This window comes from Bos javanicus, chromosome 6 (assembly GCF_032452875.1).
Source record: "Bos javanicus breed banteng chromosome 6, ARS-OSU_banteng_1.0, whole genome shotgun sequence".
Taxonomy (NCBI): Eukaryota; Metazoa; Chordata; class Mammalia; order Artiodactyla; family Bovidae; genus Bos; species Bos javanicus.
The window spans coordinates 111,336,579-111,354,526 of record NC_083873.1 but is presented as its reverse complement, the minus strand read 5'-3'; the positions used below and the strand labels follow the sequence as shown (position 1 = coordinate 111,354,526).

The window sequence follows — 17,948 nt, the reverse complement described above, 5'->3', positions numbered from 1 at the left end:
TAAGACAGGAAGCAAAGTAAAAGATGAATAATTCGATTTCAAACATATGTTTAGAGCACAAAGCCTCCCAGGTGGTACTAGCGGTAATGAATCTGCCTGCGAATGCAAGAGATGCAGGAGGCACGGGTTCCATCCCTGGGTAGGGAAGGTCCCCTGGAGGAGGGCATGGCAACCCACTCCAGTATTCTTGCCTGGAGAATCCCATGCACAGAGAAGCCTGGTGGGCACAAATGGTTGGACACGACTGAGCACACACACACACCAAAGAAGTTTCACTGAGAGTCACTCTGTGCCAAGTGGTTCATCCACACCATTGCGTCTCATGCATACAGCATCCTTCTGGGATGAGCAACAGCCTCCCCGCCCTACAAGGTCCCTGCCCTCATGAGGTTCCTCTCTGGTCAGAGAGACAGATCGGACACAAACAAGTGATAAGCTAACAAAATAAGTACAGGTGATGATAGAAGTGTAGGGAATCAGTGGGAAATTTTGGTGCAATGACCACCTTAGGAAGGCTGGTCAGGAGATGGCTCCCTAAGACTAGATGTTGGGAAGGGGTGTGGTCCAGGCAGAGGGCTCTGCAAGTGCAAAGGCCCTGAGGCAGAAAAGAACTTGCTGATTTTGAGGAAGTAAGCGAAGAACAAGGGGAGCAGAGGGGAGAAGTCAAGTCAGAAAAGTAATTGAGAGGAGATCATGCGGGCCTTTTAGACCAAGGAAACGGTTCTGAATCTTGCCTAATTACTAGGGGAAGATGGTGGATAGGTGGAAGCAGGGAGGTGGCCTCTGCTGACTCTTTTTTTTTTTTTTTTTTTGAAAAATCATTTTGAAAAAAATCTGTGCTGGCCTCAAAGATGGAGAGAAGTCTTTGAAATAGAAACTCGAACCCCATGGCCCACTCCAAACAGCCCCTGGTGGACAGCGGGCAGGCAGGCAAGGCAGCAGAAATGGAGGGGGGGCTGCTGCTGAAGGAGACGGAACTGAACCTTCCCTTGTGAGTTTGTGTTGCAAGTGAACCTGAGCCCTTCAGGGGGGCAGGGAGTGGGTTTCCATTGGCAGAGCTCAGCTGTCGTCATCAGGACAAACTCTGGCCTTTGGACTTGGCATCCCAAGTATAATATCAGATCAGACAGCTGGACCCAGGGGAGTGAGGACGAGCCTCCAGTTTCTTATTCCCTCTGAGCCTGCTTTGTCCCTGCAGGGCACTAGCCAAGCAGTCATTCCAAGGGTCTTCTGCCTTCTTGACTCAGGCTGGCCAAATCGAGTGGCTCGTTCCTCCTGATAAGCCCAGGAATCGGGGAATATCAAGTCGAGTGGCTCATTCCTCCTGATGAGCCCAGTAATCGGGGAATATCAGTGAGGCCCAGCCCCTATGGCCTTCCCTGGTGGCTCAGTGGTAAAGAAACCACCTGCCAATGCAGAAGATGTAACAGACGTGGGTCTGATCCCTGGGTTGGGAAGATCCCCTGGCGAAGCAAATGACAACCCGCTCCAATATTCTTGCCTCATGGGAAATCTCATGGACAGAGGACCCTGGCGGGCAACAGTCCATGGGGTTGCAAGAATGGAACACGACTGAAGAGACTTAGCACATGAAGGATTAACCCCATCCCCTTTGCCTCCTGGCAGCATCCAGGGAAAACCAGCCTCCTTGAAACTTGCTCAAAATCTCATAAAACAAGTCCGAATCCTTTAAGTCCCTTCTAACATCCTTAGATAGAGAAGGAAATGGCAACCCACTCCAGTGTTCTTGCCTGGTGAATCCCATGGACCAAGGGGCCTGATGGGCTGTGGTTTATGGGGTTGCAAAGAGTCGGACACGACTAAGCAACTAACACACAACATCCTTAGATGGAGCCCTCTCCTGCCCTGTGTGTCCCTAGGGTAAGCGTCCAGTTGTTTTGCAAAGAGCAATAAACCCACCTTGTTCAACACAGGTGTTCTTGTGTGGGTGTTCTTGGGGGATGGGGGTAGGTGGGCAAGCACTGACGGTAACCAGCAATCCGAACTGTATTTTTTTGTTGTTGTTCAGTCACTAATTTGTGTCCAACTCTTTACAACCCCATGGACTGTAGCCCACCAGGCTCCTCTGTCCATGGGATTCTCCAGGCAAGAATACTGGAGTGAGTAGCCATTCCCTTCACCAGATCTTCCCAACCCAGGGATCTAACCTGCGTTTCCTGCACTGCAGGCAGATTCTTTACCATCTGAGCCACCAGGGAAGACTATGAAAAATCAGCATGCTTCATCAGTGTTCATGCCTGACAAGTTCCAGGAGCAGCTTCTAAAAAAAGTGATTTGTCATAAGCAACTTTCTGGGTTGAGCTGGGCTCCCAGGCTGATAACAGTTTGCTATTTGCTTCCTTAATTGCTGACCTGGAGTCTCGATGCATGCAGGCTGGGCACCAATGTCAGGATTCAAGGTCACCAAGATGTCCTCCTCCTTCGTATCACTCAGCTCCTTCCCACAGACTCCCACCAGCTTCCCTCCCACCATGAGTATTCCCTCCTGTTCATCGCTTGCCCCTTCTTCCTACCTCTGACCCACTCACACAGGTCTCTCCAGTGCCCAGAGGCAGGCGAGTGTTAGAAGGAGCAAGGAGAGGGTGTGAACACCGCAGCACCACCACTGCTCATCGTGGACGCATCCGATTTAACTCTTACACCAGCCCTCCTTGTGTGTGTATGGGGGTGGGGAGGAGGCGGGGGGCTACCCTCTTCCCTGCTTTGGAGCTACCTAGGAGAAGGCAATGGCACCCCACTCCAGTACTCTTGTCTGGAAAATCCCATGGACGGAGGAGCCTAGTAGGCTGCAGTCCATGGGGTCGCTAGGAGTCGGACACGACTGAGCGACTTCCCTTTTACTTTTCACTTTCATGCATTGGAGAAGGAAATGGCAACCCACTTCAGTGTTCTTGCCTGAAGAATCCCAGGGGCGGGTGAGCCTGGTGGGCTGCCGTCTATGGTGTCGCACAGAGTCGGACTCGAATGTAGTGACAGCAGCAGCAGTCTCAGAGCTTAGCCACCTGCCCAAAGCCAAACAACAGACAGCAGGCAGGACAGGCGCCTTACCGCCAAACTTCTCTCTTTCTGCTAAACAATGCTGCCCCCTTCAGGAAATTTTAAATCATGTCCCTACTTATCCCCTGCTGCTGCTGCTGCTAAGTCGCTTCAGTCGTGTCTGACTCTGTGCGACCCCATAGAAGGAAGCCCACCAGGCTCCCCGTCCCTGGGATTTTCCAGGCAAGAACACTGGAGTGGGTTGCCATTTCCTTCTCCAATGCATGAAAGTGAAAAGTGAAAGTGAAGTCGCTCAGTCGTGTCCGACTCTTAGCGACCCCATGGACTGCAGCCTACCAGGCTCCTCCATCCATGGGATTTTCCAGGCAAGAGTACTGGAGTGGGGTGCCATTGCCTTCTCCGTACTTATCCCCAGTCAATCCTAAAGGAAATTGGAAGGACTGAAGCTGAAGCTCCAATACTTTGGCCACCTGACAAGGAGAGACAACTCATTGGAAAAGACCCTGATGCTGGGAAAGACTGAGGGCAGGAGGAGAAGGGGATGACAGAGGATGAGATGGTTGGACAGCATCACTGACTCAACGGACATGAGCTTGAGCAAGCTCCGGGAGTTGGTGATGGACAGGGAGGCCTGGTGTGCTGCAGTCCATGGGGTCGCAAAGAGTCGGACACGACTGAGTGACTGAACAACAATAACAACTTATCCCCAGAATGAAGTTGAGTCCTAACAGAAATTAGGATCCGGTGGCTCAGATGGTAAAGAACCTGCCTGCAATGCAGCAGTCAGTGGATTCTCAAATTTGAGGCTTTTGGAAGCCTGCGTTGAAGGTGAAGACCGCCACCTACTGGGAGGAGAAAGATTGACCGCATTCACTAAGGTGGTGAGGATTTTCTCAGCAGAATCTCAAAATCAGAAGGCTCTTCAGGCGGAAGGAAAGCTCAGAAATCACTCATTCAGTCACCTGGCAAATATTTGTTGAGCATCTGCTATGTTCCAGGCACATTTATGAATACACCAGTGAACAAAATAGACAAGACCCTCTGTCCTGGGTGAATTCCATTCTACCAGAGCAAGACTGATAATAGACAATAAAGATAATGAGTATTACAGAGTATCCTAGCAATTTATAAATTCTATGGGGGGGGGGAAGGGAAAATAGAACAGGAGAAGAGAGTCAGAAGTCATGGGGAAGAAGTGTCTGTGTTGGGTGTTAAACAGAGAGGACAGTAGATAACATTTGAGCAAAAGATCAAAGGAAAAAAGGAAGTTAGTCGCACAGACACCCACTGCACTCTGGGCAGAAGGGACAGCGTTCACAATAGCCCTGGTGCCTGGTTGTTCCAGAAACAGCAGAGAAGCCAGTGTGGCTGGAGCAGCGAGCAAGGTGGACAGTGGATGGAAGCGAGGTCAGAAAGGCGATCCCACTGGGCCATGAGTGTGTCTCCTCATGGTGAACTGAGGACGCATTCTGGATGCTGAGCAGGGGAGGAGGCGCGTGACGGTACTTAGGTTTCACAGCATTTCTCTGACTGCTCTGTTAAATACAGTCTGAAAATCGGAAGAGGCAGAGAGAGGTTGGCAACTTTCTGGGTTGAGCTGCGCTCCCAGACCAGTAATCTGGACACGTACCAATGGTGATTTGCACCAGGGTGGCAGACGTGATGAATTCTTGACTCACTGCAGACTTCCTAACAGATAGGATAAGTGGTGTTAGAGAAGTAGGAGTCAATAATTCCAGGGTCTGGGGCCTGAGACACTGGAAGGATGAAGTTGCCATGAACTAGGATGGAGAAGTCCTTGGGTCGAGGTGGTATTGATCAGGATATGTAATATATTGTATCGGTTCATTTCAGTTCAGTCGCTCAGTCGTGTCTGACTCTTTGTGACCCCATGGACTACTGCGTGCCAGGCTTCCCTGTCCATCACCAACCCTGGAGATTGCTCAAACTCAATTCCATCAAGTCAATGATGCCATCCAACCATCTCATCCCCTGTCGTCCCCTATTATGCTATAAACTATATATTAAATACCACACATTATGTACTATATGAAAGCTATATACTACATATTATATCAAAGTAGAACATATACATGTATATTAAACTATAGGAATGCAAAAATTGGAAATATTAACAAATTTAACAAAATATATGCATGCAACTTGTACTCTGAAAACAAAACATTGCTGTGAGAAATTTTCAAATGCCTAAGGGCTTCCCTGGTAGCTCAGATATTAAAGAATCTGCCTGCAATGCAGAAGACCTGGGTTCCCTGGGTAGGGACGATTCCCTGGAGAAGGGACTGTCTACCCTCTCCAGTATTCTTGCCTGGAGAATCCCATGGACAGAGGAGTCTGGCAGGCTACAGTCCTTGGTGTTGCAAAGAGTCAGACACAACTGAGTGATTAACATTTCAAGGAAATAGATATACCATATTTATGGGGTGGAAGGCTCAATATTAAGTTGGTAACAAATTCAGCATGTTTTGTTTAAAATATTGACAACTTGAGTCTAAATGTTATTATACAAGCTAGCCAAACCAATCAAAGGGAAAAAGCTGGAGGACTTACATTATTTGATTTCAAGATTTACTAAAGAGCTTCAATGATCTAGACAATGTAGGAACCATGAAAGAATTTATATCAATCAAAGAAGTAGAAAAGAGGGCAGAAAGAAACCCATACATACTTGATGCTATAGAGTGAATGTTTGTGTCCCCCCAAAATTCATAAGTTAAACCTGTTTCCCAAGGTGATAGTATTTGGCAGTGGGGCATTTGAATGGAATTAACATCCTCATAAAAGACACCCAGAGAACTCCCTCCTTAATCCCTGTGAGGACACAGTGAGAAGGGGCCTTCTTTGAACCAGGAAGTGGGTTCTCAGCACACACTGAATCTGCTGACATCTTGGTCTTGGATGTTCAGCCTCCAGAACTGTGAGAAATAGATTTCTGTTGCCCATAAGCCACCCAGTCTATGCTATCCTGTTATAGCCTCTGAAATTGACTAAGACATGGTCAACTGACTTTCAGGAAGGGAGTCAAAGAAGGCAAGGGAAAGCTTTTTCCATAAATGATACTACAGTTGTGTCCGACTCTTGCATCCCTATGGATTGTAGCCTTCCAGGCTCCTCTGTCCATGGAGATTCTCCAGGCAAGAATACTGGAGGGGGTAGCCATGCCCTCCTCCAGGGGATCTTCCTGACCCAGGGATTGAACCGGAGTCTCCTGCTTGGCAGGCAGATTCTTTACCACTAGTGCCACCTGGGAAGCCCAAATGATACTCTGGCAAAGAAGTTTTCATATGCAAAAAAAGAAACTGACTCTTACTTCACACCATACACAAAATTAACTAGAAATTGATCAAAGACCTAAAGCACAAGTTGTATAAAAGAAAATGAACAAATTGGATCTTATAAAGGTTTTTTTAAAGAAAATTTTGGTCCTTAAAACACTCCATTAAAGAAGATGAAAAGGCAAGATACAAAGTGAAAGAAAACATGCTTAGGATACATCTGATAAAGGACTCATTTGAAGAGACCCTGATGCTAGGAAAGATTGAAGGCAGGAGGAGAAGGGGACGACAGAGCATGAGATGGCTGGATGGCATCACCGACTCGGTGGACATGAGTTTGAGTAAACTCTGGGAGTTGGTGATGGACAGGGAGGCCTGGCGTGCTGCAGTCCATGGAGTTGCAAGCAGTCAGACACGACTGATCGACTGAACTGAACTGATAATGGACTTGTATTCAGTATAAATAAAGCATCTACAACTCAATAGTAAGAACAAAAATCTGATTTTTAAAAAATTGGCAAAAGACTTGAATACATACTTCAATAAGTCCATGAGATGATGTTCAATGTTACTAGTCATGAGGGAAATGCAAATTTAAACCACCATTTAAATACTACTGCAAGCCCGCTAGAATGGCTAACACATAAAAGCCCAACAATAACAGTGCTAGCAAGAATATTCATACCCTGATAGTGAACACATAAAACTATGCCATTACCTTGTGAAACAGTGCAGCGGTTTCTTAAACAGCTGAACCACAATGGCTCAGCTATTTTATTTCTGGAAACTTACCCAAGAAAAATGAAACCGCATGTCTACACAGTAACTTGTATACTAATATTCATAGAAGTTTTACTCATAATATCCAAAAAGTGAATCCAAGTCAAATACCATCAACAGATGAACGGATAAGCACAGTGTGGTATATCCATGCAAGCGACCACAGTGCAGCAATAATAGGGAAGGAACTATTAGTACAACACGGATGAATTAAAAAACACCACGCCACAGCCGCGAAGGACACCAGGGACAAAGATGTGGAGTATGTAATTCTGCATGCATAAACTTCAAAGAAAAAAAAGTAAACTAACAGAAAGTAGAGGTACCCTACTCAATATCAAGACATTAGTAATTTAAACAATGTGGAGTGGTTTAGAGATAAAAAGATCATAAAACATATTAGAGCCCAGAAATGAACTAATAAACCTGATATGCAACCAAAGTGGCATTATAAAGCCCTTCATAAATAATAGATCGTTTAATAGATGGAACTCACAGAACTGACTATCCAACTATAGGGAAAAAAATGAATTAGGTTCCTACATTATATCACACACAAAAATATATTCCAAAAGTATGAAACACTAATAAAATCAAATATTTAAAAATTTTTTTATTATATGTGACATTTTGGGGCCTCTGGTAGAAAATAAGTTCTTAAATAAGATACGAGGGACCTCCTTGGTGGTCCAGTGGTTAAAATTCCAAGCTTCCAATGCAGAGGGTATGGGTTCGATCCCTGGTCAGGGAATTAAGATCCCACATGCCCTGCAGTATGGCCTCCCCAAAAATGAACATTTTTTTAAAGATGCAAAAATGCACAACCATAAAAGATAATATGAGTATATTAAAATCTTCAGTAAGACAAGGGACCTGATAAATAAAGTCAGGTCAGACCACAGATAGGGAGAAGTTATTTGCAAGCCACATAACTGATAAACGTTTAGAATCTTTATACATTCAGTATGAAGGGAAAAATTCAATATGAAAAACAGGCAAAAGATAAAAATAGGCATTTCACAGAAGAAACCAGAATGACTGATACACACATTGGAAAGTGATCAATTGTGTTAGTAATCAGGGGAACAAAAATTAGAGCCACAAAAGATGAGCAAAACATTTTGACAGTTTCCAAGTGCTGGTGAGGATGCACGGTAACAAGCAAATTCACACTACTTTTGTGAAGGGAAATTGATGCCACAAATTTGGAGGCCAGTTTGACCATATGTGATGTAGCAGACAACTTTGCTTTCCAACCCGAATAGATATCCTTCACTCTTCTTCCCTACTGACAAAGCGTGTCTCCTATCATAGAGATTCCAAATATCAAACACTCACTTTGCAAGCCTCCTCTGCAGTTTGGGGAGCCATGTACACCAATTCTGGCTAATGAAGTTCAAGGAGGAAGCACAGAGGCAATTGAAGGAGGGCTCTGGGAAGGATGCTATTCCTTGATAAGGAGACTTGCAAGGAAGGCAGACTTGCCATCCCCCTGCTCTCTTCTCCTGGGCATCATGGTGTAAGGACATAATGCCTGGAACCGCAGCAGCCGTCTTGTGACAAGAAGCACAAGGATGAAAGCCACCCTAGGGAGATGGAGGAATGGAAGGTCCCGGGTGATGCGTGAGCTGCTGAACCTACCCAAGGACCACCCCACTTCTGTATGTCCTGTTATGTGTGTCTATTAAAAACCTCTTGTTTTAGACCTCTTATAGTTGAGTATGCTTTTTCTTGTCACCAAAAGTATCTTCACTGATACACCCACTGTTATGAGCTAAACTGTGTTCCCTAAAAGATGTTTAAGTTCTAACTGCCAGTCCCTCAGAAGGTGACCTTATTTGGAAATAGGATCTTTGCAGATGATCAAGTAGAGGTGAGAATAAGGGTGATCCTTTACTCAGTATGACCAGGGTCCTCAGAGAGGGTGGAAAATTTGGACCTAGAAACAGACACACACAGAAGGAAGAAAATGTGGAGACACAGGGAGAATGCCATCTGCTAGACAAGGAATGCCTGAGGCGTCTAGAAACGGGAGAGAAGCCCGGAACAGAGGCTTCCTCATGGTCCTCGGAAAGAGCCAAGCCTTCTAACACTCTGACTTCGGACTTCTGGCCTCCAGAACTGCGGGGCAAGAAATTCCCATTGTTCAAGCCACCCAGTTTGTGGCGGTTTGTTAGGGTGGCTCTAGCAAGCTAATGCACCCAGGAAGGGGGAAACGGCACTCTGTGGCTTAGGAACTCTGTCTCTAGCTAAACATCCGAGAAAAAACACAGGCACAAGTAGACGTGAGTGTTTCAGCATGGTTTAGATCAGCGAAAACTGAGAATAAGGGAGAATTTGCTGTGTAAAACAGAGCGCTCAACCCAGTGTTCTGCGACCACCTAGAGCGGCGGGATGGGAAGAGAAGTCCGAGGCAGGCTCAGAGGAAGGCGTGTGTGTACCTGTGCTGACTCATGTTGATCTGGGGCAGAGACCAACACAAAACACCGTAGAGCAACTCTCCTCCAATAACTGTATTTTGTTCTACACTTCTCAATGCTGTACAATTACACTCTGTGATAGTTAAAAAAGAAAGAAAAAATTTTAAAATAAATATATTAAATGTATACCTTTAGAAAAAGGAAATCTATTCATAAATGTAGGATACAGTCATTCACTAGGCTACTATGCAACAGTTAAAATGAATGAACTAGTGTTCATATAGCAACATGAATAAATCATTAAAATAATGTAATTGAAATCACCAAAACATATTGGTAAGTGGAAAAAAGCAGAGTTCATTCTACAGGGCAAAAACACAGAACAAATACAAACTAGATTTCAAATGTAGTATCATCTTCCCTTATCAGATTGACAAAAATCAGAAAGTTTTTAAAACATCCTGCATAGTTAGCATATGGGGAAATAAAGCTTTGCTGCCTCATGAAGAGGATTGCTTCATCAAGAGAAGTGTGTCCATGTTTTCAAAATGTAGAGTGGTAAATATTTTGACTTCTAGAATTCTGTCTCACAAACCCAAGGATTTTATTGCAGCATAGTTTGCAATCTATTGCAAAAGTTTAAAAAGTTTAAAGTGAAGTCGCTCAGCTGTGTCCGACTCTTTGCGACCCCATGGACTATAGCCTACCAGGCTCCTCCGTCCATGAGATTTTTCAGGCAAAAATACTGGAGTGGGTTGCCATTTCTTTCTCCAGGAGATCTTCCCGACCCAGGAATTGAACCCAGGTCTCCCGCATTGGAGGCAGACGCTTTACCGTCTGAGCCACCAGGGAAGTTTTAAAACAACCTAAATGTCCATCAATACAAGTCTGCTGCTGCTGCTGCTGCTGCTAAGTCGCTTCAGTCGTGTCCGACTCTGTGCGACCCCAGAGATGGCATCCCACCAGGCTCCCCTGTCCCTGGGATTCTCCAGGAAAGAACACTGAAGTGGGTTGCCATTTCCTTCTCCAATGCATGAAAGTGAAAAGTGAAAGTGAAGTCACTCAGTCGTGTCCGACTCTTAGCGACCCCATGGACTGCAGCCTACCAGGCTCTTCCATCCATGGGATTTTCCAGGCAAGAGTACTGGAGTGGGGTGCCATTGCCTTCTCCTAGAATTTGGTAAATCTATAAAGTGGAACACTATTATAGAATGAGACAGAACTACATTGATAATCAAGATACACTATTAAGTGGAAAAAAAAGTGAGACACAGATGAAAGACTGTGTGCAGAAAAAAAGAATACATGCATATGCGCTCATATATTCAGAAGATATTTCTAGAAAGATATAGGTGAATCAAGTATTTCTTGCATCTGAGAAAGAAGAAAACTGAGGGAAGATGTACTTTGATTTTTATCTCTAACATGTTGTTTCTTTGAAAACTAGGGGGGAAAGATCGGAAGGAAGTATGACAAAAGTTTTATTGTCAGTTAATTCTGCATGTTTGTTCCACAGATATTTCAGTGTGTTTAACATTATCATGATTTAACGTGTTTAAAAGAAAAGACCTGAGAGGATATATGAACCGAGGAGTAAGGAATATTGAACAAAGAGAAGCATGAAGAAAACTGGACCTGTCAAATGCAAAACGTACAACGTTCAGCATAAACGGATACGTTCATAATCTTGGTTTCCGAACCTTTAAAATTATTTTTTATTTTAAAGATCAACAATTCATGAATGGAACAGCACCCAATTTAGCAGACAGAAAGGAGCTCCAAAAAGCTGCACAAAATGAAATATGAGTGGGAACAAAGAAGTTATACTAGACAAGAAAAAAAAAATGCAAGCCTTTTAAAATTTTTACCAAGAAGTACTTAAACATGAAATCAGATCCCCCAAATACAGTTACCTTTGATCTCAGTCTCACACATTCCTCTGTAGTTTTAAATCTCTCCAAGTTTCCATACAAAACTGCATGTTTTCCATCTTTCTTTACTCTTAAAGAATCCCCAAGGAGATTTTATTACTGCTGTAGACAAGCTAATTCATACACAGACTTTTACTCCGAAAAACCAAGATAATGAAGGAAGAAATTTTATTATGCATTTTACAATGTTTAAACTGTGGGGTGCCAAAGACAGAAACCACTTTATAATCTTTGTTTGATAGTCACAATAAGAGAAAAGAAACATCTTAACCATGGCAAGGCGAGTGTGGATCATGGCTAAGTAAAAGCATGGGCGGAATTGTTAACATCACTTCAAATCAAGCTTTCCTAACTGCTTCAAAACATCCAGAGACTCAAGAGGTAGATAGCTTTCTGCTATATAAATGCATTCAGGTAGAATGTAGATTAGCAATTTTTTCAATGTCATATTATGGGGGAAATTTGAATCTTATCTATAAAACTACTTAGCTGAAGCCACCCATTTAAGCAGGTATACAGCTTCCTTTTCTGAATCTCCTTAATTTTTCTGGTATGCCCCACTAGTATTTAGAATTCCACTTTGGGGCTTCCCTGGTGGCTCAGACGGTAAAGCCTACAATGCAGGAGACCTGGGTTCAATCCCTGGGTTGGGACGATCCCCTGAAGAAGGAAATGGCAACCCACTCCAGTATTCTTGCCTGGGAAAATTCTATGGATGGAGGAGCCTGGCAGGCTATAGTCCATGGGGTCACAGAGTCGAACACGACTGAGCGACTTCACTTCACTTCACTTGGGGGTTAAGTGATTTTGTATTCTTCTCTACATTAAAAAAAATTTTTTTTTCCAAGTGTTCTAAAAAGGGCATGTTTTATTTTTAAAATTAGAAGAAAAGTCACTGCAAGGAGAACGAATGTCATTCTCATGCACCACTTATTCAAGCTTCTGACCTCAGGTTTCACGTTCTCTTTTATCTTTAAAAACAGCCTTCTCATGATCCCTCCCAGTTTCAGAGCAGGTATTTACTGGTGATATTAAAACAAACAAACAAACCATCATCTCCTACTGAGAGAGTCAATTCCTAGGCAGGTTGATAAGAAGTTCAGGGTTCCCAAGGAGGAGATAAGAGTCTGGAATTCTCAAGGAGGAGGAAAGAACAAACTTTTTTTCCTCTACATTCCTTGGTCTTAGTCACATAAAACATTTTTTCTTTAAGCCTGGAACTGATGATTACACAACAAACGACTCAGTTTAAACTCTGTCCTAAGGATTATATAACAACAATGTATCCTGCTTGAGGACAGTTTCTCCTTCCTGAAAACCTTCTGGCTAATCCTGTTATCTTAAAATGTAAATTATGGGAGTGGGTCTAGTAAAATTTTTACAACCTTGAGACATTCTTTTGATTTATTGTAATAATTAATTAAAAAATATACGACTCCCTTGCAAACACCAGCAAGGGGGGCATTCTCCACGCCCTTCTGATGTCTATGTCAGAAGCTTTCTCCGAGCCTTTTCTTAACTTGAATAAAACTCTGCTACACAAAAGCTCTTGAGTGATCAAGCCTGGTCCCTGGTCCCAAAGCTAAATCTTCTTCTTCAGAGATCACGAATCCATCATCGTTCACCATAAGCTGTCACTACTCTCCACTCAGATCAACTACAAAAACTTGTGAATATAATCACTCGTTCCCTTCCACGCACACATGGAAGCAATTCTTGATTTTATCTAGCACTGAGTTTCATGTTTCAGTCTCACCATCTTGCATCTGTTCTTTACACCGTGAGTGTGTGTGTGTGTGACAGTCGCTCAGTCGTGTCTGACTCTTTGTGACCCCATGGACTGTAGCCCGCCAGGCTCCTCTGTCCTTGGGGTTTTCCAGGCAAGAGTACTGGAGTGGGTTGCCATTGCCTTCTCCAGGGAATCTTCCCGACCCAGGGATCGAACCCAGGTCTCCAGCATTGTAGGCAGATCTTTACACCACAGTTCATTTAAAGAAAAGTTTGTTCTGATAGTTTTCTGAACTGAGGCAAGAAAAAGATCTTTAATGGCAGAAAAAAAAAAAATGCAATGCCTGACCATTTCTAAAATCATTCATTGCAAAAATGAAAAAAGAAACTCTTAACTGACCCATATTTAACTGAGTCTGTGCGTTACCCACCAGCATTTTTCACTCCTTCTATACAAGTTGCTTGCTTTCTACACAATTACTAGGCTACTTCCTAGGATACCCAAGAGCTTCCATTTTTACTCATTTGGTTCTTTATTTACCTATTCTTAAGTAGGTGTATGCCTATTCTTTTGGCTTTAATTATACCCTTTCATTAAATTGTTCGCAAATAAATTGGATGCATGAAAAAAGAAAAACTTTTTTCCTGTGAAAACTAAGTTGAAGTTTTGGGTAAAAATGACCAAGATGAGTCACTTTAAAAATGTTGCTGAGTTTGATATCAGTAGGTCAGTTGTCAAAGACCTTAGAAAACTGTAGAAATTCAGATGCATTCTTTACCTGGACAATTTCTCCGTCCAATTCAAAGAAGCTGTCTCTCAAACTAGCCCCAATTTCTCCCATCTTGGATCCCCCCCTTATCCATCCAAGCACCATGTCACTTCTGCTCTCCTTTCCGGCAAGACTCCTAGGGAGAGCTGTCTAGTTACAGTTTCCAATTCCTCTTTTCCCTTCTTATTCTTCAGTCCAGTATGACAGGCTTTCACCATGACCACTCCTCTAAAACCCATCTTGTCAAGTCATTGATCCACTGGTCAATTTTCAGTTTTCATCTTGTTTAGCCAGTCAGAATTACTTGAAGAAGACCAGTGACACTTCCTCCACATGAAACATCAGCTTGAATTTCTATGCACAGTTGACTTTCACATTCATATCTTCAGCCCAGACCTCTCCCCAGTACCCTCATTCATAGCAAGCAGCATCCTTTCAATGTCTGCACTTCAGTGACAACGGACAATGCAAAGCTAATACGTACAGAACCAAGCTGGTGGTTCCTGGCCCAACTTGCTTCACCTGAGTCTTTCCCTTGTTAATACAGGGAAATGCATTTTTCTGGTAACTCAGCCCACAAACCTCAGAGGTTTTTTTTTATTCTTTTTTTCTAATATCCTATATTCAAGTCCATGGCAAATCACACGAAATCTGTTTTCAGAATATATCCCCTTCTTACCCCCATCCATCAAGACCAACTCCGCAATCACTTCTCACCTCAACAACTACATGAACTTCTCCATGGCTTCCATGACTCTTCCTACCATCTATTCTCAACCCAGCAACCAGAGGAATCCCTTTAGTACTGTGTCAGACACTTGTACCCCACTATTCATCATTCTATACATCACTATTCATCACTAGTGGGATGCATCCTGTATCCTAAGGACCAAAAGAATCATGAAGATATTTACACATTTTGCTAATAACAATAATAATACACATATAATTATTTAATTATTTCTTATATACATATGAAAGAAAATACATGATTATGTTAATGCTATTAGGAACCAAGATTTTTAGTATCAGAGAAAGATATAAACATAAATTTAAAAATATTAGATTAAAAACCTTGCATCCTTTACATTGGAATAATCAGTATGAGCTCTTAACTTCTCTTTCTTGAAAAGGATATATTTTCTAGAATCATCTATTAAAAAGGCCAAGTAGTTAATGATTATCCAGTGGCAATTAGCACTCTGATGTAGTTTGAATAGTGATCTAAGTAACTGATACTCATTCAATTCAGTTCAGTTCAGTCGCTCAGTCGTGTCCAACTCTTTGCCACCCTATGAACCACAGCACACCAGGCCTCCCTGTCCATCACCAACTCCCAGAGTCCACCCAAACCCATGTCCATTGAGTTGGTGATGCCATCCAACCATCTCATCCTCTGTTGTCCCCTTCTCCTCCCACCTTCAATCTTTCCCAGCATCAGGGTCTTTTCCAATGAGTCAGCTCTTCGCATAAGGTGGCCAAAGTATTGGAGTTTCAGCTTCACCATCAGTCCTTCCAATGAACACCCAGGACTGATCTCCTTTAGGATGGACTGATTGGATCTCCTTGCAGTCCAAGGGACTCTCAAGAGTCTTCTCCAACACCACAGTTCAAAAGCATCAATTCTTCGGCACTCAGCTTTCTTTACAGTCCAACTCTCACATCCATACATGACCACTGGAAAAACCATAGCCTTGACTAGACGGACCTTTGTTGGCAAAGTAATGTCTCTGCTTTTTAATATGCTGTCTAGGTTGGTCACAACTTTCCTTCCAAGGAGTAAGCATCTTTTAATTTCATGGCTGCAATCACCATCTGCAGTGATTTTGGAGCCCAGGAAAATAAAGTCAGCCACTGTTTTCACTGTTTCCCCATCTATTTGCCATGAAGTGATGGGACCAGATGCCATGATCTTAGTTTTCTGAATGTTGAGCTTTAAGCCAAATTTTTCACTCTCCTCTTTCACTTTCATCATGAGGCTCTTTAGTTCTTCTTCACTTTCTGTCATGATACTCATTAAACATATAAGAAATCATGAGTTCAAAATGATACTTTAAAAAACTCAAAGGTCACCTCTAGAAGTTGATAGAGCATTAACCAATTTGTTATTCCATAAATTGATTTTTTTTAAAAGGTAAAGAAACAAACATCTATCCTGTTTTTCTTTCATGGACTCTATTTCAGGACAACCAAATGGTTGGTGAAAGATAGCCTTCTGTTTGTAAGAATCAGAATAAGTGCAGAAGAAATTTTACAATTGGATAATATCCATTTTACTCATCACTATTAAATGCACATGTTTTTATTTTTTAATGCTACTTGGTGATTGTATACATAATATCTAGCCTAAGATTTTTTAATTTCAAAAAATTACATTGTATTTTCAAATTTATAATTTTCATCTTCTTTTCTGTCCATTTCTAGTTTTTGTTGTTCAAATTACATTCATCATTGTAGACTCTTCTGTTTAGTTTGTACTTGCTAAGTTTTTTAAGGTTGAGAAACTGATGAACAGTAAATAGGACATTTTCTATGGATCTAAGTAAAAGCATTTTGACAGCAAGGAAAGTGAAAGGTTGTTGTTGAATCACGTGAATACACCGGGATTCTTGGCCCCCGGAGGAGAAGAATTCAATCCGGGGCCAGAGACGAGGCTTGATCGCTCAGAGCTTTTGTGTAGTAAAGTTTTATTAAAGTATAAAGGAGATAGAGAAAGCTTCTGACATAGGCATCAGAAGGGGGCAGAAAGAGTACCCGCTTGCTAGTGTTAATAATGAGGTTATATAATCCAAAGAATGTCTGGAGGTTGTAAAGACCTCCTCCAACCTACTCCCATAATTTACATTTTAAGATAACACTGTCCTCAGGCAAGATACATCCTTGTAAAGACCAGGTATACTCCCATAATTAACATTTTAAAATAACAGAAGGTTGAATCCAAAGACTGTCCTTAGGCAGGATACATTATTGGTATATAATCCTAAGGAATGTGGAGAAAGAAAAAAAGTTTGTCCTTTTTTCCTCCTTGAGAATTCCAGACCCCTCTCTCTTTGGGGACCCCTAGACTCCCTATCAACCTGCCTAGGAACTGACTCTCTCAAAAGGAAACATCCATTTACAGCTCCTATGGAAATAATCAATCTTGGCAACACTCATCAAATGCTGCTAAACTAATTCAATGAAAAGTTGTTGTGGAACTTTATAATGAATGAATTAGGCGGTTAATGGCCAATCTTGTTAACGCCCCTAAATGAGAGACAGCGTGACATTATGTGTCTCCTGAGATGATGCCCAAGGAATTCTACAGCTCCCTCTATGAAGCATTCCTGACCACTCCCAAATGTAATCTGACTCTAATCTAGCACTCTGTCTGCAGGTCATACAGGGACAGGAGATGTAAGAGGCGTGGGTTCAATCCCTGAGTCCAGAAGATCCCCTAGAGGAGGGCATGGCAACCCACTCCAGTATTCTTGCCTGGAAAATCCCATGGGTGGAGGAGCCTGATTACAGTCCATGGGGTCACAAAGAGCTGGAAACAGCTAAGTGACTGAGCCCACTCACCACAGGGATTAGTGAAAAGTGAAGTTGCTCAGTTGTGTCCAACGCTTTGTGACCTCATGGACTGTAGCCTACCAGGCTTTTCAGTCCATGGAATTTTCCGGGCAAGAATAATGGAGTGGGTGCCATTTCCTTCTCCAGGGGATCTTCCTGACCCAGGGATTGAATCAGGGTCTCCTGCATTTCAGGCAGATGCTTTACCATCTGAGCCACTAGGGAAGCCCACAGGAACTAGAGGAAAACATAAAATGAAACCAGGAGCCAAATCCAGCAGGTAGGAAATTCTACAAGACAAATCACCGAATCTCTTCAACACAGTAACAGGCTCTTAAAAATGATTATGAATTAAAGGATACTAATAATCCATTCTTGAAGATACTTAGAGGATACTTCAGATAGCTGAATGTAATGAGTGAATCCTTACTTGAACAAATCAATCATAAACTA

At 42.7% G+C, this 17,948-nt stretch overlaps 1 protein-coding gene across 3 annotated transcripts in view; it reads right to left on the bottom strand.

The window, feature by feature from the left end:
* Positions 1–17,948, bottom strand: part of CD38 (CD38 molecule) — a 66,153-nt gene that overhangs the window by 32,344 nt on the left and 15,861 nt on the right. The window lies entirely within an intron of this gene.